Source organism: Castor canadensis, chromosome 11 (genome assembly GCF_047511655.1).
Source record: "Castor canadensis chromosome 11, mCasCan1.hap1v2, whole genome shotgun sequence".
Taxonomy (NCBI): domain Eukaryota; kingdom Metazoa; phylum Chordata; class Mammalia; order Rodentia; family Castoridae; genus Castor; species Castor canadensis.
Genome location: NC_133396.1, coordinates 50,143,208 through 50,167,138, shown reverse-complemented (window position 1 = coordinate 50,167,138; position 23,931 = coordinate 50,143,208). Strand labels below are relative to the sequence as shown.

At 42.4% G+C, this 23,931-nt stretch overlaps 1 long non-coding RNA gene across 1 annotated transcript in view; it reads right to left on the bottom strand.

Annotated features, from left to right (window-relative positions):
- Positions 1 to 716: 716 nt before the first annotated feature.
- Positions 717 to 23,931, bottom strand: part of LOC141414061 (uncharacterized) — a 35,434-nt gene continuing 12,219 nt past the window's right edge. The window contains exon 5 of the long non-coding RNA XR_012439158.1: positions 717 to 825. This is a non-coding gene — a long non-coding RNA (uncharacterized lncRNA). The remainder of the gene's footprint in view (positions 826 to 23,931) is intronic.

Genomic DNA, 23,931 nt, shown 5'->3' with positions numbered 1-23,931 from the left:
GAAACATGTTAAGCACTTAGAATAAGTATCTGAGCACAGTCAATATCAATTATTCAGATTTAAGGCATCTTCCTTCACCAGTTAATAAAACCCAGACTGACAGCAGTTTAAAAATGGATCTTCAATTAATGGAACTAAAGCATCCTCTTAAAGATTATTAAGCTAGAATTTCATTTAAACAAGAGGAATGATCTCCATCAGCCAGCAGTCTCCAATAGAGATACAAGATGAGCCATAAACGTGGGGCATATGTTGTTTTCAGTTTTCTAGTAGTCATATTAAAACTAAGAAACAAGTGAAGTCAATTCTAATAACATTCTGTGTAACCCAATATCCCAAATTTTATCATTTCAACATGCAACCAATATTAAAAATCAAAATCATTAATAAGGTTTTTAACTCTTTTTCATATTGTCTTTGAAATCTGGTGTGTGTTTTACATTTAACCGCACATCTCCATTTGAACTAGCCATGTTTCAAGTGATTGGTAACCAAATGTGGCCATTCGCTTTAGAACTGGATGTTGCAGAGGGATCAATGCCACATAGGCAGAATTTGTAAGCATAATGGTAGAAATGAAGGAAAAATGCAATTGTCATAAAAGGTATTACTTTAGAATATCACAACTTACATGTGTTAGTTTTTTGTTACTATAACAAAATACCTGAGCTAATCAACTTAGAAAGAGGAAAAGTTAATTTTGGCTCACAGTTTTAGAAGTTTTGGTCCCTGCTCCATGGATCTCATTGCTTTTGGGCCTGTGGTAAAGTAAGGCAGCACCTCAAGGCAGGGTGAATGAGCATAGCAAAACCATTCACCTCATAACTGCAACACAAAGGAGAAAAAAGAAGAGAAAGAGGGTAGGTAGGGTCTTACCATCCCCTTGAGCGCATGCCCCCAATGACCAGAACACCACTCCCAATAGCACCATGGGCTGAGAAGTAAACCTTAACACATGGGCCTTTGAGGAGACATGTACCCATACCATAGCATTATATAAATGTTTGAAATTTGAAAAAAAGTACTATGTATACAAGTGCCCAGATACAAGACCATGTACCTAAAAACATTTGAAAAAGGAACTGAAAGGTACACTCCACATTCATGGGACAGGGATGGAACACAGAACTGGAATGTAATGGGCACAGAAACTTCCTGTGTGGTGCTTGCTTTCTTTCACAAATTACAAGGGGACTTGAAGCAAATAGGAAAAATAGGAACCATTGCCACATTTGGGATTGGATACTAGGGGTGTTGCATGGAATCCAGACTTTATAACCTTAGGTGAGTTATTCAATCTGTGTGTGTGTGTGTGTGTGTGTGTGTGTACTGGGGTTAGAAGGTGCCCAACAAAGCCACACCCCCTGTCCTTTGTTTAACTTCCTGCACCTCCATTTTCTCATGTGCAAAATGCAATCGTAATACTACCTACCTCTTAGGGCTGCTGTAAGGATTTTCAGAGTTAGGGCTTGAAGCAGTGCCTAGCACATAGCAAACACTAGTTCAACTTTAAACTACCTCACCAAGAACAAGATACCAAATGCAGACCAATGTAAGAATTGTACTTGCAGATGTTCAAAGTGGACCTGCACCACAAATATCCATGAATGTGCTTGTGATATATCTCTGCCTACCTGAAGTCCAAAAATAGTCCTCTCTCCGTCAGACAAACATCGTGGGGCTTGTTAAACCAATCAGGTCATTGTGTGGCTGGGGACTTTTTCATCAAAGCTATATTCTTACATATGATTCATCTTTTTCATTCCCTGGTGTGTCAGGCAGGTGGGAAAAGCTACACGATACTTTGATTTTTTGTGAGTTAAAAAACAAGAAAGCAGCAATGATGGCTCAACCCAAAGGAAGTACAGTGCATACCAGGAATCAGCTACTTTAAACCACAATTTGTTGTTTAAGCCTTAGACAAAAGCCCTTTCCCTGGATTCTACCTGACCTTTCTTCTCTCTCTCAACTCCATTTGATTTTCTTTCTTTCTTTGCCTTTCAATCACCTCTCTTTACCCAAAGAGACTCCATTATGCCTGATTCTCAGCTCACTTGTGTTAGTGGTTTCTGCTCACTCATTTTGGAGCCTTTCAGCATATAAATCTGTCTATATTTCTTTTAGATTCAGAAAACTTTCTTTAAGTCCCTATTCTTCCTTTTTGTGATTTTTTTTTTTTGCCAGCCTTCCCTACCAGTTGCCCTTTAAATTTCCAAACAGCTTTTTCATATAATACAAGTGAGAGGCAATCAATTCTAGGAACTTACATTTGTCTAAAATGGTTCATGATTGTTCTGAGACCATATTCTTTCTGATCCCTTTTCTAAGTAATTTTCATTCAAATCATTTGTTAGCCAACAAATGATTTTTTAAATTATTATCCTTTCTTTTCTGACTGCCAGCTGCTCCTCGAAAGCCTCAACCTTCAACCCCTTCTGTTAATCCTTTTTTTAAAAATTCCCTTCTCCAGGTTGTCTTTTAATTCTCCAGGTTGCTTCTCTCTTTTAATTTGCTTCTCACTTTTTCCAAAAATCACTTTATTTTGCCTTACTGGATTTACCATAGCTCTTTCCACAAAACTGTTAACTCCAGTTTCAAAATTATAGTTAAAAATGGCAGTGCTGGGGATGTAGCTTAGTATAGAGCCCATGCTTAACAGGTGTGAGGCCCTGGATTTAATTATTAGCATAAAAAGATTAATTAAATAAAATCAATAAAATGAAAACAACGGAATGCTAAAGGGCTAGGACACTTGTTGGCTTGCAGCACCTGTAGTTCCAGTCCCAAGTCTGGATAGGTCAGACCTCTTGGGACAGGAGGACAGGGCTAGTAGCCACAGACATTCAGAATCTCCAAAGCCATGGGTAATGGTAAGTGGAAACCATGCTGAGGGTGAGCACTGTGTCACTTCCCCTCACCTCCTCCTAATTTGTTCTTTAATATGTGCTTCTTGGAGGTCTGCCTGTTTCCTGCTGTCCTCTGTCCTCTGACCCTCCCCCACCAGCCTCCTTCCAGCATGTGTACCGTGGGCCCCAGAGGGGACAAACGCCTCTGTACTCTATTCACACTATCACTGTATCTTATTCTTGGTGGACTAATGGAAGGACAGGATGGGACAGGTACCTGCCTGCATCCTGAATGTGACACAGAGCACAGAGAGAATAATGGTTTTCATTCCTTCCTTTTCCTTCCTTCCTTCCTTCCTTCCTTTCCTGTCTCTCTCCCTCCCCTCCCTTCATTCTTTTCTTTTTAATTTTTTGATTTCTGAATCAAATCTCACTATATGCCTCTAGATGGACTTGAACTCTCCATCCTCTTGCCTCAGCCTTTGAGTGCTGGACAGGCATGTACCACTGCAGCTGGCTGACGGTTGTTTATTGACTATCCTTGTGCTGGGCATTTGACATTGGCTCATTTCCTTCTTAGCTCTGTCCCCACTTCTGGCAAGGGGAACTGGAGACTCAGGTGGACCCCCTCTCTTGATGGCTTACACCTTGGTTCTTTCTGAACCCTCTGCCATGAGTCCACCCTTCGATACAGCTGCTTGTTTTCAACCACCTTCCCAGCAGGGATACCACCTGCTCCTCTCTGCTTGTTCTCTCTAGCTTAGCCAGCTGACTTGGAGGTGGGGTGAATACCACCTACAGGCAGGTAGGCTGTAGGGCTAAGAGAGGACAGACAAGAGGGTTGAGGGCTCTCCTCAGTAGGTGCTGGGCTGGAAGCATGAGCCATGTTGGTGGGGAAATGCAGAACCAGGCACCCCTGCCCCATGCCTCAATTCCCTTCTTTAAAGTGCTCTGGGTAGGGAACACAGCTTCACCCTCTAGGACACTTCAGTCTTAGATCCCTCACTTCTCTCTGTGCACTTTCCTCACCAGCAGATTGGGAACACAGATACCTTTTTACTCCTCTCGTGGAGGTGTCACAAGTCGGTTGAGGTAGTAGATGAGGGGCTCCAGCAGGGACCAATCTAGTGGAGACTTGGGAAGGGAGCCCCTGTGGTCACCCTTTACTTGGCAAAATGAATTGAGGGGTTGAACACTCACTCCTGGTTCACGAAATGTGATCCAGGTATGCTGTAAGGAAGTATTCCTGCCTGTCCACATGCTGTGTGGATATAGCCTTGTGCCAGGGTTGTACTTACGAGTGAAGGGGAGACAGGGAGTACCACAGACTCATCATTTCAGAGGGGAGGCACCTGGTGACTGTCTCCCTTATGCACATGAGGAAGCAGAGGCCCAGGGAGAGCAAATGAGGGGTTGAGGTCATAGTGCCCATTGGTGGAAGAGCCAGGATATGAAAACAGGAACAAGTGCATGATCCTGACCTTAGGAAGAAATCACAGCGACCCAGGAACAGACGATTTCAGGAGTCACACTATTGTTTCCAGCCTGTATGCTACCTCCTCAACCCCCAGCCCCCAACCTTTAATTGGTTTTAAATTCATAGAAAATGCACATTGTTGTTTTTCCTGCTTTGGAAAAATTCAAGACTGGCAATAATGAGAGGGCTTGAAGTAAGAAGTAAGCTTCAGCGAGCCTCCGGCAAGCTATTGCTGGCTTGCGTATGTCTTGATTTTCCAGGTGGCCTTGGTGACAGTTGGCAAGGGGGACGCTTATGTAACTGCCTGGCTGGGGATTGTTGCAACCACAGGCAGAGAAGAAAGTGTGGGAAGAGCTGTTCCCAGAGGAGGGAGCGGAGGAGCTCTGCATGGGAAATTCATGGGTGTCTTTTGAAAACTCTTTGGCAGTCAAGCTTATGGCCCCATGGTGACTGCTGCATAGCTGTTATACCAGAAACAAAAGGAGGAAAAAGCTAGCTGCAAGCCAAGTGCTCCCAGAAGGCAGCCTCCTCTTCCAAGTTGGCCCCAGAACTGTTGTGTTGGGGCCAAGCTAGTTGCTATGGTCTGAATGTCTGTGTCCACCCGCAAATTCCTATGTTGAAATCCTAACCCTCAAGATGATGGTGTTGGAGGTAATAAGGTTGTGAGGGTGGAGCCCTCATAACTGGGATTAGTACCCTTATAAAGGAGGCCCCAGGGGGTTCTTTTGCACCTTCCACCCTTGGTAGGGAGTGAGAAAGTGCATCTATGAATTCCCTTACAGACACTGGATATGCCAGTGTATTCTTGAACTTGGACTTCCAGCCTCCAGAATTGTGAGCAATAAATTACTATTGTATAAGCCACCCAGTTTATGGTCATTTGTTATAGCAGCCCAAGCAGACTAAAGCAGTGGTTTTGTAGGTGGAAGTTGTGTGTTCTCATCAGTGGGGATGAGAAAAGAACCTATGAGAGGAGGCTGACTGCCACACGGAAACCAGGCATGGGAAACCCCTGTCTTGGTGTCTGGCTATGGAGAGGACTGGCCTGACTCATGGCCTGTAAGAGACAGACCAGAAGAAGGGGCACAAGGTCCACATCTGCCACATGCTAGCTCTGTGACCTTATCAGTCAGCTCTCTGCTATTGTAGTAAATACCTGAGAGAATCTACTTGGAAGGAAGAAAGGTTTATTTTGGCTCATGTTTTCAGAGGTTTCATTCCTTGGTCAGTTGGCCCTGTTGCTTTGGGCCTGGGGCAGCTCAGAACATCGTGGTAGGAGTCTGTAGTGGAAGAATCTGTTCACATCAGGACAGCAGGGAAGCAAAGAGAGAGGAAGAAGAGATGGGGTCCCAATATCCCCTCAAGGATGCCCCAATGACCTAACCACCTTTCACTAGGCCCCGCCTCCTAAAGGTTTCACCACCTTTCAATAGCATGATGGGCTGGTGACTAATACTTCAACACACAGGCTTTTGGGGGACACTTACCCAAACATAGCAGTGACTTTACACCTGAGTATCTTGGTGGTAAATAGGGGTAAATCTACTCTCATCTCAGGTGGCCCCCACAGGGATGAGACGGTGTGTGTGTGTGCAGTGTTCCAGGGCGCCCAGTAAACTGAGTCAAAGCTGTGTTTTTCTCATTTCCCCAGCTGCTTCCTGTCTTTTATTTTCACATCATTGTGGGGGTTGTCCACACCCATGGCTCCAGATTAGCCAGCCATGGGGGAAAGGCAGAGGGGAAAAAGCAGAGATTAGTTTGAGCAAACAAAAACCATGTTTTTGCCTTTCTTTTTCAGTGTTCTGCACATGTCAGCTACTGTTTTGGTGTCATATGCAATCAGACTCAAGGTCACATTGTCAGTCCCAACCCTGCCCTAGGGCTGACAGATTAATATAGTGTACATATTTACAGAATCCCTGCTCTGTTCAAGGCCGTGTTCTTAGGTGCTGTAAGGATACAAGACGTGAGGGTCGGGTTTGACTCAGGAAGCTTTGAATCTGGTGGGAAAAACAAAACATTCCCCAAATGACAAGACTTGCCAGCATTAGCCAAGATTTCAGTACAGCTCTTAGCTTGTCCCCTCTCTGCATGGCCCCAGACAGAGGAGGATATGGGTTCTGTCCAGGAGCCCAGGAAGCTTGGTTCCCTGAAGAAGGGTTGGGAAAGAAGAACCGTGCAGGGATGGGATGAAAGCAACTCTTAAAACAGCTTCTGTGGGAAGATGGAAAAGAGACAACTTGAAGAACATCATTCTTGGGAAAGTGAGGCTGCACCAGATGGTAGAAGGCAGCAGAACAGATCTGTGGGTTGGCACAGCTCTGCTGAAGAAGCTAAAAGCACAGGGGTAACAAAACAGAATCCTCCAGCTACAGAGGTTGAGATCCAAACTGGTCCAGCTATCCGCAGCGACATCTCTGAAAAGAAAATCAGATGCAAAGAGACTGCATACAAGGGGTGGGGGGAGTTGTTTTACAATAAGATAAGAAATCTAGGTGAACTGGACTGGCCCAATGGCTCACGCCTATCATCCTAGTTACTTAGGAGCTGACCCAGGCCATCTGGGGCAAAAATTTATCGAGACCCCATCTCAGCCAATAAAAAGCTGGGTGTGGTGGTACATGCCTGTTATCTCAGCTATGCAGAAGAACAAATAGAATCAGTGTCCAGGGATGGCCTGAGCATAAAGTGAGACCCTACTTTAAAAATCCAAAAAAGGGGTAGGGGTATGGTTCAAGTGGTAGAGTACCTGCCAAGCAAGACCAAGGCCCTGAGTTCAACTCCCAGTACCACCAACCAACAAACAAACCAATAAAAGAAAGAAAGAAGTCAAGAGGAACTAATAAGACTGAGACACATCCTTTCAGACCCACTGCTCGGCACATAGGATATTTGTCTGAAACCACATTCCGCACTTCAGGCCGCCAGCAATGCAGCTGCCTGTCATTCTTCCTCTTCCTGCCTGTGGCTCAGCAGTGTGTCCCATGGAAACTTCCAGGCTCCTGAGACTAGCTGCTGATACTGAAGATGGTTGGGGTGGGGAGAGCAGAGGAGGGATAGAGTTAAAGAATCTATAGTGCAATAGAGACACTTCTGATTTTTTTTTTGGTCAAATATCATCCATCATCCGTGGCTTACTTGTACTCTACCCACTTTAGCCCTAGAAGACAAAATGTGACTGAGCAGAACCAGTCATGAATTATCTTGGGCCATGATTGGTCTTGCTAGAGGTAACCAGATAATCTACCCATTGAGAGCAGAAATCTGTAGAGTGGAGCTTCCAAGAAAAAAAAATTCTTCTATGATAAAAGGATCAATAAACATGTCTGGGGCTTTTACTTTCTTCCCTCCTTTTTTTGGGCAATGCTGGTGTTTGAACTCAGGACCTCACACTTGCTAGGCAGGCACTCTACCACTTGAGCCACTCTGACAACCCTGTTTTATGTTGAGTATTTTTGAGATAGGGTCTCGGGACCTATTTCCCCAGGCTGGCGTCAAACCACAGTCCTCCTGATCACTGCCTCCTGAGTAGCTAAGATTACTGGCATGAGCCACTGGCGTCTGGCCCACTTCTTTCTTTCTTGATGGAATGTGGATGTGATGACCGGAGATGTGTAATCACATTGAAACCACGAGGCCACAACGTACCTGCAGCCATATCTGGTGGAATTCTTAATGTTTCTAGAAAGGAAACATTATTTATTATTGGTCATTACCTTCTGCCAAAGGTAAAAGGTATCCGATTTTCTTTCTTCTTTCTTTCTTTCTTTCTTTCTTTCTTTCTTTCTTTCTTTCTTTCTTTCTTTCTTTCTTTCTTTCTTTCTTTCTTTCTTTCTTTCTTTCTCTCTCTCTCTCTCTCTCTCTCTCTCTCTCTCTCTCTCTCTCTTTCTTTCTTTCTTTCCTTTCTTTCTCTCTCTCTCTCTTTCTTATTCATATGTGCATACAATGCTTGGGTCATTTCTCCCCCCTGCCCCTACCCCCTCCCTTACCACCTACCCCGCTCCCTCCCTCTCCCCCGACCCCCTCGATACCCAGCAGAAACTATTTTGCCCTTATTTTTAATTTTGCTGTAGAGAGAGTATAAGCAATAATAGGAAGGAACAAGGGTTTTTGCTGGTTGAGATAAGGATAGCTATACAGGGAGTTGACTCACATTGATTTCCTTGCGTGTGTGTTACCTTCTAGGTTAATTCTTTTTGATCTCACCTTTTCTCTAGTTCCTAGTCCTCTTTTCCTATTGGCCTCAGTTACTTTTAAGGTATCTGCTTTAGTTTCTCTGCGTTGAGGGCAACAAATGCTAGCTAATTTTTTAGGTGTCTTACCTACCCTATCTCTCTTGTGGGCTCTCACTTTTTCCAATTTTCAATATTAGCTACATCTGCATGTCCACTGGTGCACACAAATGTGTTGCATACAGCTCTGTGTACGAGTGATTGCTCAAGAGAACATCAGGCTGCAGACCAGGGTATGGGGCAGGAGGGGCACCATATAAAGAAGGAGCGCCCTTGACAATCTCTTCTTGCTGCCGCCCAGGCAGCTTTGCTTGAGTATGGACCAGTCTGATGCTTGCTTTCATACTCTTCCTCCTATTCTGTCTTCATCAAAGCCTGAACAAGCAGTAGGTAATGTAGTGTCCCCTAAGAAGCCACTGGGGGTGGGGAGGCGGGGCTGGAGGTGTGGCACAAGTGGTAGAACGCTTGCCTGACAAGTGCAAGTTCCTGAGTTCAATCCCAGTACTGCAAAAAACAAAACACAAAAAACAACCCCACAAGCCCCCGTCACAGGCTGGGTGAGTGTCCGAAGACCTGGGAAGGACCTTTAAGGGTGCTTCCTCACGCCTTGCTCCAAATGGAAATCTAAACACAGTCCCACCAGGTGAGTTTACAGTCTAAATACACAGCCAAACAGGAGGGAGGGAAGGTTAGAAGTGATGTAGAAGGGCACGGTTTGTCTTCTTCCTGGAATTAAAAAATTAAGCCATTGGAATTCCCAAATACCCCCAAAGGGTTGGTGTCCAGGGTTACCAAATAAAACTGTAAGTTTTGGAATGGGAAAAAGAAGTCCAGCATGCAAAGATGCAAAGGGTGTGGGGACAGATGAGAGAGAGAGAGAGAGAGAGAGAGAGAGAGAGAGAGAGAGAGAGAGAGAGAGAGAGAAAATGATTATGGGCAAAATTAAGAAGTTTTAGGGAAAAATAGCTTCAACTACAGAAAGAACATTAAATGTCATATCCATTCAACACATTTTTTTTTTCTTTTCCTTTTTGCAATGCTGGGGATGGAACCCAGGGCCTCATACATGCTAGGCAAGTGCTTTCCCACAGAATCACACCCCAGTTCTCAACTTGAATTTGACAAGTAGTTCCTCAGTGTCACTAGATACTGGGCTGTAGCAATAAACAGGACAAAGCCCCTGCTCTTATGAGCTCATCTGCTGGGCCAAACATGTTACTTGACTCAGAAATATTTTTAAAAATCAACAGATGTTACCAAAACCCTGTCAATTTCCACCTTCCTTTAAAAAAAAAATCCCAAGTCAGCTATAATAGCCCCATGGTCAATGAGGCCATGGTAGCTGGATCTATGAGTGGTGAAAAAGTGTGGGTCCTTGGGAAGAGTGCCCACTGCAGAGGAGGCTCTGAGCTGGCAGGTGGACAGGACACCTGTCCTGTGGGTGCTAGCCAGGCCCTCACCTTCACCACCCCAGGTGACAGTGGGCCATGACTGGAATGATGGTGATGGGAGGTGTGCATGAGAAGAATGGGGGATCCCCCAACACTGCTTTAGCTAGGATCCCTTATGAGTGCTCCCTTCCCTGCCTGTCAGGATGATGATGCCAGAGCTTTCCCTCCCTGGAGAGGGAGCAACTCTGTCATGTTTCCCTCTCTGGCCATGGTGCCTCAGCCACACTGTCATTGAATGGTTTTAGTTTTTCTTAGTGATGGGCATTGAACCCAGAACCCTGCACATGTTAGTCACTCTACCACTGAGTTACATCCACAGGTCTGTTTAAAGGGCATTAGAATGCTTGATCTGTCTATCAACATGCCATCCTGTCCATAGTGCCTCAGACTAATGGACCCAGCTATGACCAAGAAGTGCCATAATGGTACACTAGTCAGATTTCTGTCTCTGTGACAAAACACCTGAAGAAAGCAACTTAAAAGGAGGACAGATTTATTTTGGTTTTCCTAGTTTCAGAAGTTTCAGTCTATGACTGATTGTCCCTATTGCTTCTGGGTCTGTGCTGAGGCAGCACATCACAGCAGGGAGCATGTGGCAGAGGAGACTGTTCATCCCATGGCGTCAGAGAAGCAGCAATAGACAGGAGGGGCTTTGGTCCCTACATTCCCTTCAAGGGCACATTCCCAATGACCAAACTTCCTCCTACTAGGCCCAACCTCCTAAAAGTTCCACCACCTCCCAGTAGCACCACAGGCTGGAGGTCAAGCCTTGAACACATGGGCCTCCATGTGTTTAGCAAACAGGCTAAACACATGACCACAGAGTCTACTGACCTCACCATGTACCATTATTTATATTATACCATCTGGCACAACATGGTGCTGGGGAATATGGTACTGTGTCTCCAGATGTTGGAATGCAAAGTTCCAAAAGCCACCATATGGAAGTAGAACCAGCATCTCTCCCCACTCTCCCTATCTGAGAGCAGAGGTCCTGGTTCTTGGTGAGGGGTAGGGAGGGGGTGGTGACACTGGGGAATATAGTGAGGGTGACACTTGAAGCTACAACTACCATGGTTTGCTTTGTGCCAGGGGCCAGCAGTCCCAACTGATGAGGTAATCAACTCCGACCACCTCATGGGGAGCTAGAGCAGTGGTCCCACAATGAACGTGGAGAGAATATATTTGGAACCAAAGTGTCTTTTGAGCCCATTTTTGGTGCATATGTGCCCAGTGGCAATCTATGGAATGGGTGAAATATTTGCAAATTGGTTATCAGATAAGGGGTTAATATCAAGAATATACAAGGAACTCCTACAACTCAATAACAACAACAAAAAAATCAAATAATCTGATATTAAAATGGGCAAGGACTTGGGGTACAGCTCCATGGTAGAGCACTTGCCTAGCATGCACAGGCTGTGGGTTCCATCTTCAGAACTGTAAAAAAAAAAATAGAAGAAGGCCAAGGGTTTGAATTGACATTTCTTCCAAAATGATATGCAAGTGGTCAGCAAGCACATAAAATGATGCTCAACGTCACTAATCATCAGAGAAATGCATATCAAAATGATAGACTATCTACTATTAAAAAAAAAGAGCAGTGGCTCACACCTGTAACCCCAGCCACTCTGGAGGTGGAGACCAGGAGGATCAAGATTTGGGGCTGGCCCTGGCAAAAAGTTAGCAAGACACCATCTCACCCAATAAAAGCTGGGCATGGTGGCTTGTGCCCATCATATCAGCTATTTGAGAAGCATAAATAGGAGGATCACAGTCCAGACCAGCCAGGCATAAGCACAAAATCCTATTTGAAAAATACCTACTGCAAGTCTGCAAAAAACTGAAACTAGATCCATGTATATCACCCTATACCAATATTAACTCAAAATGGATCAAGGATCTTAATATCAGACCACAAACTCTAAAGTTGATACAGGAAAGAGTAGGAAATACTCTGGAGTTAGTAGGTATAGGTAAGAACTTTCTCAACGAAACCCTAGCAGCATAGCAACTAAGAGATAGCATAGATAAATGGGACCTCATAAAACTAAAAAGCTTCTGTTCATCAAAAGAAATGGTCTCTAAACTGAAGAGAACACCCACAGAGTGGGAGAAAATATTTGCCAGCTACACATCAGACAAAGGACTGATAACCAGAATATATAGGCAACTTAAAAAACTAAATTCTCCCAAAACTAATGAAACAATGAAGAAATGGGCAAGTGAACTAAACAGAATTTTCTCAAAAGAAGAAATTCAAATGGCCAAAAACACATGAAAAAATGCTCACCATCTCTAGCAATAAAGGAAATGCAAATTAAAACCACACTAAGATTCCACCTCACCCCTGTTAGAATAGCCATCATCAGCAACACCACCAACAACAGGTGCTGGCGAGGATGCCGGGAAAAAGGAACCCTCTTACACTGTTGGTGGGAATGTAGACTAGTACAACCACTCTGGAAAAAAATTTGGAGGCTACTCAAAAAGCTAAACATTGATCTACCATTTGATCCAGCAATACCACTCTTGGGGATATACCCAAAAGACTGTGACACAGGTGACTCCAGAGGCACTTGCACACCCATGTTTATTGCGGCACTATTCACAATAGCCAAGTTATGGAAACAGCCAAGATGCCCCACTACTGACGAATGGATTAAGAAAATGTGGTATCTATACATGATGGAATTTTATGCAGCCATGAAGAAGAACGAAATGTTATCATTTGCTGGTAAATGGATGGAATTGGAGAACATCATTCTGCGTGAGGTTAGCCTGGCCCAAAAGACCAAAAATCGTATGTTCTCCCTCATATGTGGACATTAGATCAAGGGCAAACACAACAATGGGATTGGACTATGAGCACATGATAAAAGCTTTAGCACACAAGGGAGGTATGAGGATAGGTGAGACACCTAAAAAACCAGATAACATTTGTTGCCCTCAACGCAGAGAAACTAAAGCAGATACCTTAAAAGTAACTGAGGCCAATAGGAAAAGGGGACCAGGAACTAGAGAAAAGGTGAGATCAAAAAGAATTAACCTGGAAGGTAACACACATGCACAGGAAATCAATGTGAGTCAACTCCCTGTATAGCTATCCTTATCTCAACCAGCAAAAACCCTTGTTCCTTCCTGTTATTGCTTATACTCTCTCTACAACAAAATTAGAAATAAGGGCAAAATAATTTCTGCTAGGTATTGAGGGGTTGGGGGGGGAGAGGGAGGGGGTGGAGTGGGTGGTAAGGGAGGGGGTGGGGGCAGGGGGGAGAAATGACCCAAGCATTGTATGCACATATGAATAATAAAATTAAAAAAAAAAAGAAAAATACCTACTGCAAAAAAAATAAATAAATGAGTGGAAGGAAGGAGGAAGGGAGGAAGGAAAGAAGGAAGGAAGAAAGGAAGGAAGGAAGGAAAGAAAGGCAAGCCAGGTGTGTAGCTCAGTGGTAGAGCATATTCTTAGTAGGCAAGAGGCCCTGGGTTCAATCTCCAGCACCCAAACCAAAACCAAACCAAATAAAAACACTTGGCAACCTCTCTTTCCCAGAAAATAACAAGTAATAACAGGTGGTTATGAGGATGTGGACAAGTTCGAACCCTGTGTACTGATAGTGAGGGTGTAAAATGGTATAGCTGCTCTGGAAAACAGTCTGCAGATTCTTCAAAAATTAACATCAGAACTACCATAACATCAAGTAACCCCACTTCTGGTTACATATCCAAAAGAACTGGAAGCCGGGTCTCAGATATTGGTATACCATGTTTATAGCAGCAAGATTCCCAATAGTCAAGAGATGGAGACTGAGGCAACATGAATGTCCATTGATAGATGTCCATTGGTGAATGGATCCACACAAAAATACATATAATGGAATATTAGTCAGCTGTTAAAAGGAAGGAAATCCTGTCACACACCACAACATGGACAAGCCTTGAGGACATCATACTAATTGAAACAAGCCAGTCACAAAAAGATGCATAGTGAGTTATTCCACTCATAGGAAGGATGTAAATTAGTCTTATTATTTATTTATTTATTTATTTTTGTGATACTGAGCTTGAACTCAGGGTCTACACCTTGAGCCACTCCATCAGCCCTTTTTTGTGAAGGCTTTTTTTCAAGATAGGGTGTCATGAACTATTAGCCTGGGCTGACTTTGAACTAAGATCCTCCTGATCTCTACCTCCTGAGTAGCTAGGATTACAGGTGTGAGCCTCCAGTGTCTGGCTAAAGTAGTCACATTTATAAAGACAGACAGTAGAGTGGTGGTTACCAGGGGCTGAGGGAATAAGTAAGTGTTTTTTTGTTTTTACTATTCTATAGTTTGGATCTAGAAAGTTCCCCAAAGTCCCATATGTTTGTTAATGGTTTAACTGCAGCTTGGAGCTGTTGGGAAATGGTGGAATTTTTGAGGTGGGGCCTACTGGAGGTTTTTAAGCCATTGGAGGCATGCCCTAGGAGAGGATTTTAGGACTTGGTCTATTTTGTTTTATTCATAGCCAGAACTGAGTGGGTTTTTGGGGGGCTTTTTGTTTTAGTACTGGAATTTGAACCCAGGGTCTTGCACTTGCTGGGCAGGCACTCTGGCACTTGAGCCTTGCCCCCAGCAGAGCTGAGTGATTTTGTTCCACCTCATGTTCCAGCCATGATGTGCTGATTATCACAAGCCTAACAGCAATGGGGCAACTGATCATGGACTGGATCTGAAATTGAGCCAAAATAAACCTTTTTGTTATCTCAGGTATTTGTAACAGAAAGCTAATTAACACATATCACACACACACTAGCTCCCATAGCAACCATGAGTGAGGAAGCCCCTACCAGTCCTTGCAGAGAAACCTCACAGAGAGGCCCAGGCATGAGTTCCAGCTGACAGCTGACCTGAGGTTCCAGCCAACAGATGTTTGCAAGTCTGCAACAGCAAGTTCCCCTGGTCTTCAAGGCTTCCCACCTGGGATCTGCCATGGTAGGCCAGACAAAACCATCTCTCCATGTCTATCTCAGTGCCTGGCCAGCAAAAGCCATGAGCACAGCAAAAGTATTGTCCTACACGGCCACCCTTTGACTGGTTTGTTGCTAGCAATAGCAGCTGGGACAGGTGTCTTAGCAATCATTTCTCCACATGGTGGATTTCCTAATTCTTTAGGGGATGTTCTGGACACCCAAAGGGCAGCACTATAGGCAATGGAAAGTCCAGATTCATCCGCTCTGCTTATTTACAAACTTCCATCAAAGTCAAGTTTCAAATGCAAGTCCCTGCTCATGTTCTGCTGATCCCCCACAGTGCAAACAGCAGTGGGGGGCAGAGAATGGCTCTGCAGCCACAGAAACTGCTGTGGCTCTCCAAAGGCTCGCTTTTCCCTGAATGGTATCAGGACATTCGGAGTTGCCTGGATCGGAAGGACGTAACTCTTCCTGTCACTGTGGCCCTGGGTATGTCTGGCTGGGTTTTTGTATTTCCCCTGAGTACACTTAGAGACTCTGCCAGGTTGGAGGGAGCTCATGCGGGAGGGAGGGAAAGAGCCAGGGAGCTGCAAAGGAAGCAAACGCACCAGACATCCGAATTCCTAAAAGCAAAGCTGTAAAGCCTGATGATGCCTGCTCACTTGCTCATTCATTTATTTTTCCCTAACTTTCCTGAGCTCCTATGGGCCCTCGAGGCCAAGGAAGGCTTTCAGCTTAGCACATAAGACAGACATGCTGACAAGCTAGAACAACAGTGTTCTGTGGTCTGTGATGGTCATGTCATCATGTGTGTGTGTGTGTGTGTGTGTGTTTTCTTTTTGCTTTTAGTTGTTTTTTTCAGATAGGCTACTTTTTCTGGGCAGCTGTGATCTTCCTACCACTACCTCCAGAGTAGCAGGATTACAGATGTGCCCTAGTATGCCTAGGTCAGGGATTCTTTCTTTACACTTTAAAAATTGGTTATTACCACTAAATCTTTCTAAAAATTTTAATCTGACATCTGATTTTCCAATGAATCTTTTTTTTTCCTGTACTAGAAGTTGAATCCAAGGCCTCATGCACTTTTTGAAATTTCTAGACCATCAACCACATCACCCACAATCAATGGTGGGTTTGTCTTCATACTTTTTACTCTCTATTGTGCTTACATCTCTCTTATTCTCTCTTTTTAAAAAAATTTTTATTTTATTCATATGTGCATACAATGTTTGGGTCATTTTTCCCCGCTTCTCCCACCCCCTCCCTTACCTCCCCACCCCCTCCCTCTCCACAACCCCACCCCCTCCATACCCGGCAGAAACTATTTTGCCCTTCTCTCTAATTTTGTTGAAGAGAGAGTATAAGCAGTAATAGGAAGGAACAAGGGGTTTTGCTAGTTGAGATAAGGATAGCTATACAGGGAGTTGACTCACATTGATTTCCTGTGCATGTATGTTAACTTCTAAGTTAATTCTTCTCAAACTAATCTTTTCTCTAGTTCCTGGTCCCCTTCTCCTATTGGCCTCAGTTGCTTTAAAGTATCTGCTTTAGTTTCTCTGTGTTGAGGGCAACAAATGTTATCTAGTTTTTTAGGTGTCTCACCTATCCTCATCCCTCCCTTGTGTGCTCTTGCTTTACCATGTGATCAAAGTCCAATCCCCTTGTTGTGTTTGCCCTTGATCTAATGTCCACATATGAGGGAGAACATACGATTTTTGGTCTTCTGGGCTAGGCTAAACTCACTCAGAATGATGTTCTCCAATTCCATCCATTTACCAGTGAATGATAACATTTCATTCTTCTTCATGGCTGCATAAAATTCCATTGTGTATAAATACCACTTTTTATTGATCCATTCGTCAGTAGTGGGGCATCTTGGCTGTTTCCATAACTTGGCTATTGTGAATAGTGCTGCAATAAACATGGGTGTGCAAGTGCCTCTGGAGTCACCTGTGTCACAGTCTTTTGGGTATGTGCCCAAGAGTGGTATTGCTGGATCAAATGGTAGATCAATGTTTAGCTTTTTAAGTAGCCTCCAAATTTTTTTCCAGAGTGGTTGTACTAGTTTACATTCCCACCAACAGTGTAAGAGGGTTCCTTTTTCCCCCCCGCATCCTCGCCAACACCTGTTGTTGGTGGTGTTGCTAATGATGGCTATTCTAACAGGGGTGAGGTGGAATCTTAGTGTGGTTTTAATTTGCATTTCCTTTATTGCTAGAGATGGTGAGCATTTTTTCATGTGTTTTTGGCCATTTGAATTTCTTCTTTTGAGAAAGTTCTGTTTAGTTCACATGCCCATTTCTTTATTGGTTCATTAGTTTCGGGAGAATTTAGTTTTTTCAGTTCCCTATATATTCTGGTTATCAGTCCTTTGTCTGATGTGTAGCTGGCAAATATTTTGTTCTCTTCAGTTTAGAGACCATTTCTTTTGTTGAGCAGAAGCATTTTAGTTTTATGAAGTCCCATTTATCTATGCTATCTCTTAGTTGCTGTGCTGCTGGGGTTCCATTGAGAAAGTTCCTGCCTATACCTATTAATTCCAGAATATTTCCTACTCTTTCCTGTATCAACTTTAGAGTTTGTGGTCTGATATTAAGATCCTTGATCCATTTTTTTTTTGGTTTTATTTTTATTTTTATTTTTTCATTTTTCTTTTATTATTCATATGTGCATACAAGGCTTGGTTCATTTCTCCCCCCTGCCCCCACCCCCTCCCTTACCACCCACTCCACCCCCTCCCACTTCCCCCCTCAATACCCCGCAGAAACTATTTTGCCCTTATCTCTAATTTTGTTGTAGAGAGAGTATAAGCAATAATAGGAAGGAACAAGGGGTTTTGCTGGTTGAGATAAGGATAGCTATACAGGGCATTGACTCACATTGATTTCATGTGCGTGGGTGTTACCTTCTAGGTTAATTGTTTTTGATCTAACCTTTTCTCTAGTTCCTGGTCCCCTTTTCCTATTGGCCTCAGTTGCTTTAAGGTATCTGCTTTAGTTTCTCTGCATTAAGGGCAACAAATGCTAGCTAATTTTTTAGGTGTCTTACCTATCCTCACCCCTCCCTTGTGTGCTCTCGCTTTTATCCTGTGCTCATAGTTAATTTGAGTTAATTTTGGTATAGGGTGATATACATGGATCTAGTTTCAGCTTTTTGCAGACTGCTAACCAGTTTTCCCAGCAGTTTTTGTTGAAGAGGCTATTTTTTCTCCATCATATATTTTTAGCTACTTTGCCAAAGACAAGTTGGTTATAGTTGTGTGGCTTCATATCTGGGTCCTCTATTCTGTTCCATTGGTCTTCATGTGTGTTTTTGTGCCAGTACCATACTGTTTTTATTGTTATTGCTTTGTAATATAGTTTGAAGTCAGGTATTGTGATACCTCCAGCATTGTTCTTTTGAATGAGGATTGCCTTGGCTATTCGTGGCCTCTTGTGTTTCTATATAAATTGAGCAGTAGATTTTTCAATATCTTTAATTTATGTCATTGGAATTTTGATGGGAATTGCATTAAACATGTAGATTACTTTTGGGAGTATAGACATTTTTACTATGTTGATTCTACCAATCCATGAGCATGGGAGATCTCTCCACTTTCTATAGTCTTCCTCAGTCTCTTTCTTCAGAAGTTTATAGTTTTCCTTGTAGAGGTCTTTCACATCTTTTGTTAGGTTTACACCTAGGTATTTGATTTTTTTGAGGCTATTGTAAATGGAATTGTTTTCATATATTCTTTCTCAGTTTGTTCATTATTAGTGTATCGAAATGCTAATGATTTTTCTATGTTGATTTTATATCCTGCTACCTTGCTATAGCTATTGATGGTGTCTAGGAACTTTTGAGTAGAGTTTTTTGGGTCTTTAAGGTATAGGATCATATTGTCTGCAAATAGGGATATTTTGACAGTTTCTTTACCTATTTGTATTCCTTTTATTCCTTCTTTTTGCCTAATTGCTCTGACTAGGAATTCCAGTACTATGTTCAATAGGAGTGGAGATAGTGGGCATCCTTGTGTGGTTCCTGATTTTAGAGGGAATGGTTTCAGTTTTTCTCCATTAAGTATAATGCTGGCTGTAGGTTTGTCATATATAGCTTTTATAATGTTGAGGTACTTTCCTTCTATTCCTAGTTTTCTTAGAGCTTTTATCATGAAATGGTGTTGGATCTTATCAAAGGCTTTTTCTGCATCTATTGAGATGATCAAGTGGTTTCTGTCTTTGCTTCTGTTAATGTGGTTTATTACGTTTATTGATTTTCGTATGTTGAACCACCCCTGCATTCTGGGATGAAGCCTACTTGGTTGTGGTGAATAATCTTTTTGATGTGTTGTTGAATTCAGTTTGCCATTATTTTATTGAGGATTTTTGCATCAATGTTCATTAAGGAGATTGGCCTATAGTTCTCCTTTTTGGAGGTGTCTTTGCCTGGTTTTGGGATAAGTGTAACACTGGCTTCATATGTTAGGCATTTTCCTTCCCTTTCTATTTCGTGGAACAGTTTAAGGAGGGTTGGTATCAGTTCTTCTTTAAAGATCTGATAGAATTCAGCAGAGAATCCATCAGGGCCTGGATTTTTCTTTTTGGAGAGACTCTTGATTGCTGCTTCAATTTCATTTTGTGTTATAGATCTATTCAGGTGATTAATATCCTCTTGGTTCACTTTTGGATGATCATATGTATCTAGAAATCTGTCCATTTCTTTAAGATTTTCGAATTTATTTGAATATAGGTTCTCAAAGTAGTCTCTGATGATTTCCTGGACTTCCATGGTGTTTGTTGTTATCTCCCATTTTGCATTCCTGATTCTACTAATTTGGGTTTTTTCTCTCCTCGTTTTAGTCAGGTTTGCCAGGGGTCCATCGATCTTGTTTATTTTTTCAAAGAACCAACTTTTTGTTTCATTAATTCTTTGTATGGTTTTTTTGGTTTCTATTTCATTGATTTCAGCTCTTATTTTTATTATTTCCCTCCTATTGTTTTGGGATTTGCTTGTTCTTGTTTTTCTAGGAGTTTGAGATGTATCATTAGATCATTGATTTGGGATCTTTCAGTCTTTTTAATGTATGCACTCATGGCTACAAACTTTCCTCTCAGGACTGTCTTTGCTGTGTTCCATAGGTTCCAGTAGGTTGTGTTTTAATTTTCATTGATTTTCAGGAACTTTTTAATTTCCTTTTTTATTTCATTAATTACCCATTGTTCATTAAGCAATGAGTTATTCAGTTTCCAGCTGTTTGCATGTTTTTTGTTTTTACTTTTGTTGTTGAGTTCTAGTTTTATTGCATTGTGATCAGATAGAATGCATGGTATAATTTCTGTTTTCTTATATTTGCTGAGGCTTGCTTTGTGCTCTAGGACATGATCTATTTTGGAGAAGGTTCCATGGGCTGCTGAGAACAGTGTACATTGTGCAGAAGTTGGATGAAATGTTCTGTAGACATCAAGTAGGTCCATTTGATCTATTGTATATTTTAGATCTAGGATTTCTTTATTTGATTTTGTTTGGATGACCTATCTATTGATGATAATGGGGCATTGAAGTCTCCCACGACCACTGTGTTGGAGTTAATAATCTTTTAGATTATTCTTGTGGGTTTCATTGGGTTCTATGCTTTTAGGCCCTTCAGGGTATGTTTGATGAAATTGGGTGCATTGACATTGGGTGCATATAGGTTGATAATTGTTATTTCCTTTCGGTCTACTTCCCCTTTTGTTAGTATGGAATGTCCTTCTTTATCTCGTTTGATCAATGTAGGTTTGAAGTCTACTTTGTCAGAGATAAGTATTACTACTTCTGCCTGTTTTCGGGGGCCATTGGCTTGGTAAATCTTCTTCCAGCCTTTCATCCTAAGCCTATGCTTATTTCTGTCGGTGAGATGGGTCTCCTGTAAGCAACAAATTGTTGGATCTTCCTTTTTAATCCAGCTCATAAAACAGTGCCTTTAGATGGGGGAATCAAGTCCATTAACATTAAGTGTTAGTACTGATAGGTATGTGGTGATTCCTGTCATTTAGTTGTCTTAGTTGTTTGAGGGTTTGATTGTGTGTACCTAAGTTGAGGTTACTCTCTACTGTCTTGCTTTTTCTTTTCCTGTAGTTTGGTGATGCCTGCCCTTTCATGGTTATATTGGGTTTGACTTTCTGGGTGCAGAATCCCTTGAAGAATCTTTTGTATTGCTGGCTTTGTGGTCACATATTGTTTTAGTTTCTGCTTATCATGGAAAACTTTTATTACTCCATGTATTTTGAATGATAGTTTTGCTGGGTAGAGTATCCTGGGGTTGAAGTTATTTTCATTCAGTGCCCGGAAGATCTCACCCCAAGCTCTTCTTGCTTTTAATGTTTCTGTTGAGAAGTCTGCTGTGATTTTGATGGGTTTACCTTTGTATGTTATTTGTTTTTTCTCTCTTACAGCCTTCAATATTCTTTCTCGGGTGTCTGTATTTGTTGTTTTAATGAAAATATGCCGTGGGGTAGATCTATTTTGGTCTGGTCTGTTTGGTGTTCTGGAGGCCTCTTGCATCTGTATGGGAATAGATTGCTCTAGATTTGGGAAATTTTCTGTTATTATTTTGTTGACTATATTACACATTCCCTTTGCTTGCACCTCTTCTCCTTCTTCAATGCCCATGATTCCCAGGTTTGGTCTTTTGATGGAGTCGGTGAGTTCTTGCATTTTCTTTTCACAGGTCTTAAGTTGTTTAACTAATAGTTCTTTGGTTTTTCATTTAATTACCATTTCATCTTCGAGTTCTGAGATTCTGTCTTCTGTTTGTTCTATTCTGCTGGGTTGGCCTTCCATTTTGTTTTGCAGTTCTGTTTCGTTCTTTTTTCTGAGGTTTTCCATATCCTGAGTTGTTTCCTCTTTAATGTTGTCTATTTTTGTCCTGAGTTAATTTATCTCTTTATTAATCGTGTTCTTTGTTTCACTTTGGTGTTTATACAGTACTTCTATGGTTTCTTTTATTTCTCCTTGTGCTTTTTCAAATTCTCTATTTTTGTTGTCTTGGAATTTCTTGAGTGTCTCCTGTACATTTTGGTTGACCATATCCAGTATCAACCCTATAAAATTCTCATTGATTACCTGTAGTATTTCTTCTTTTAGATTATTCTTGTGGGCTTCATTGGGTTCTTTGGCATAGTTTATCTTCATTTTGTTGGAGTCTGGATATGAGTATCTGTTTTCTTCATTTTCCTCTGGTTCCTGTACTAATTTTTTGCTGTGGGGAAACTGGTTTCCCTGTTTTTTCTGTCTTCCCGTCATTGCCCTTGGTGTTGTTATTGTTCCTGTACTGTGTGCAATTAAGTATTTTCTAGCTTGTAGTAAAAACAATGGTGATATTTAGAATGGAAGGGTGAGAGGAGAGGGAAAGCAAAGAAGTTAAAGAAAGAGGGAAAAACAAATAAACAAATAAACAAACAAGTAAAACAAAACAAAACAAACAGACAAAAATGTTTCAAAGATATAAAAAGGGAGAGATAGTGTACTAATCAACAGTAAGCTGAACAGGCATTAGAGAGATAGAGAGAGAATTGAGAAAATAAAATGAAATAAAATAATAAAAAAATCTCCTAGTTCAAGTGCAATAAAGTTTCAGTCTTAATAATTTTGGTGTTAGTCCCTCAGCCTCCAATCCTGGAGATGGTGTCTCAGAAGTAGTTCTGTTGTCTCATCAAAGGGGAAAAAAACAAAACAAAACAAAACAAAACAAAAAACACCATAAAATGTCCCAAGTTCAAATGCAATACAGTTTCAGTAAGTTTTTCAGCATGCAGGTGTAGTTTGGTTGTTGTCTCATCAAAGGAAGGGAGAAAAAAAGAGTCTGGAGACAGTTCTGTGAATGGCTACCTGAGGCTGAGGCTCACCTGCCCACTGCTGTCAGCCTGCTGTTGCTGGAGGTTTTATTTATGCAGATCTTAGGGGTGAGCTTAACCCTCACCTGGCCCCTCAGGCTTTGTTTACTCAGAGTTTTCCTGGGCACAACTGCCACTGCTACAAGCTTTCCCCTTTCCAAGCACACTGGGGGAGGTGACACTGCACCAGCTTTCTCAGGCTTGCATGTTTATTTACAGCTCATGTGGGAAGTGGGTCTTCCCCCCTCTCCTGTGGAGTTTTCCTCCCACTGCTGCTTTTACAAGCTTTCCCGCTCCTGGTTGCTGGGTGTGTGCCGCTGCTCCTGCCTTCTCTGGCTGGCTTGTTTATTTACAGTTCTGGGAGGGATTTCCCCTCCCCTCCTCTTTGGAGCTCAGGGCATCCCACCCTCTTTGTTACATGTCTTTTTTGTTGTTATTGTTTATTATTCAGTTTTTTTTCTTTTTTCCCTGGGTTGGGGTCGGTCTGTCCAGGGGGCTATGCTGATCTGGCCCAGGGTTGTCTGTGGGAGAACCACGTGCCACTTAGCTCACCCTGTGGTCTGCGTCTTCCCAAGCGGTCTGGGTGCTGGCATCTGGTGACGGCACGGGAGCCCTCCTGGTTTCTCCGTCTAACGTGAAGTGGAGATGCTATGCATGGGCTGGGGTTGTGGAGGCGTCAAAGTTTTGCCTCTTCTTGGTGGTTTTTCCTGTAAGGTGTATCTCCAGCATCTCTCCAAGATTTTACTTTAGGAAGCATGCTTTCCGCTTCCTCCCTCTAGCTGCCATCTTAGAAAATCCCTCTTATTCTCTTTGATGGGCTGGGACCTCTGGAATGAAAGTTGAGGTTAGCTCCAGGAGCTAGGGTCTTATGCTTTGTTCAGTGGGAATAGTGTGAATGCCTGACTGATAAAATAGTCCCTACAGCTGTGATTCTCTGAGCTTCAAAAGGGTTAACAAACTGGGGCTGATAAATATTCATTCACCTGAATTTATTTGGCAGTGCTCTTTATTTTAAAAAGCTCTTTGATATTATTAAAGGGGTCTTTTCATAAAGAAGGATGTACGTATGTGTGTGTGCATGTGCACACATGTATGTTTTACATGAAGGGTGCAATGTA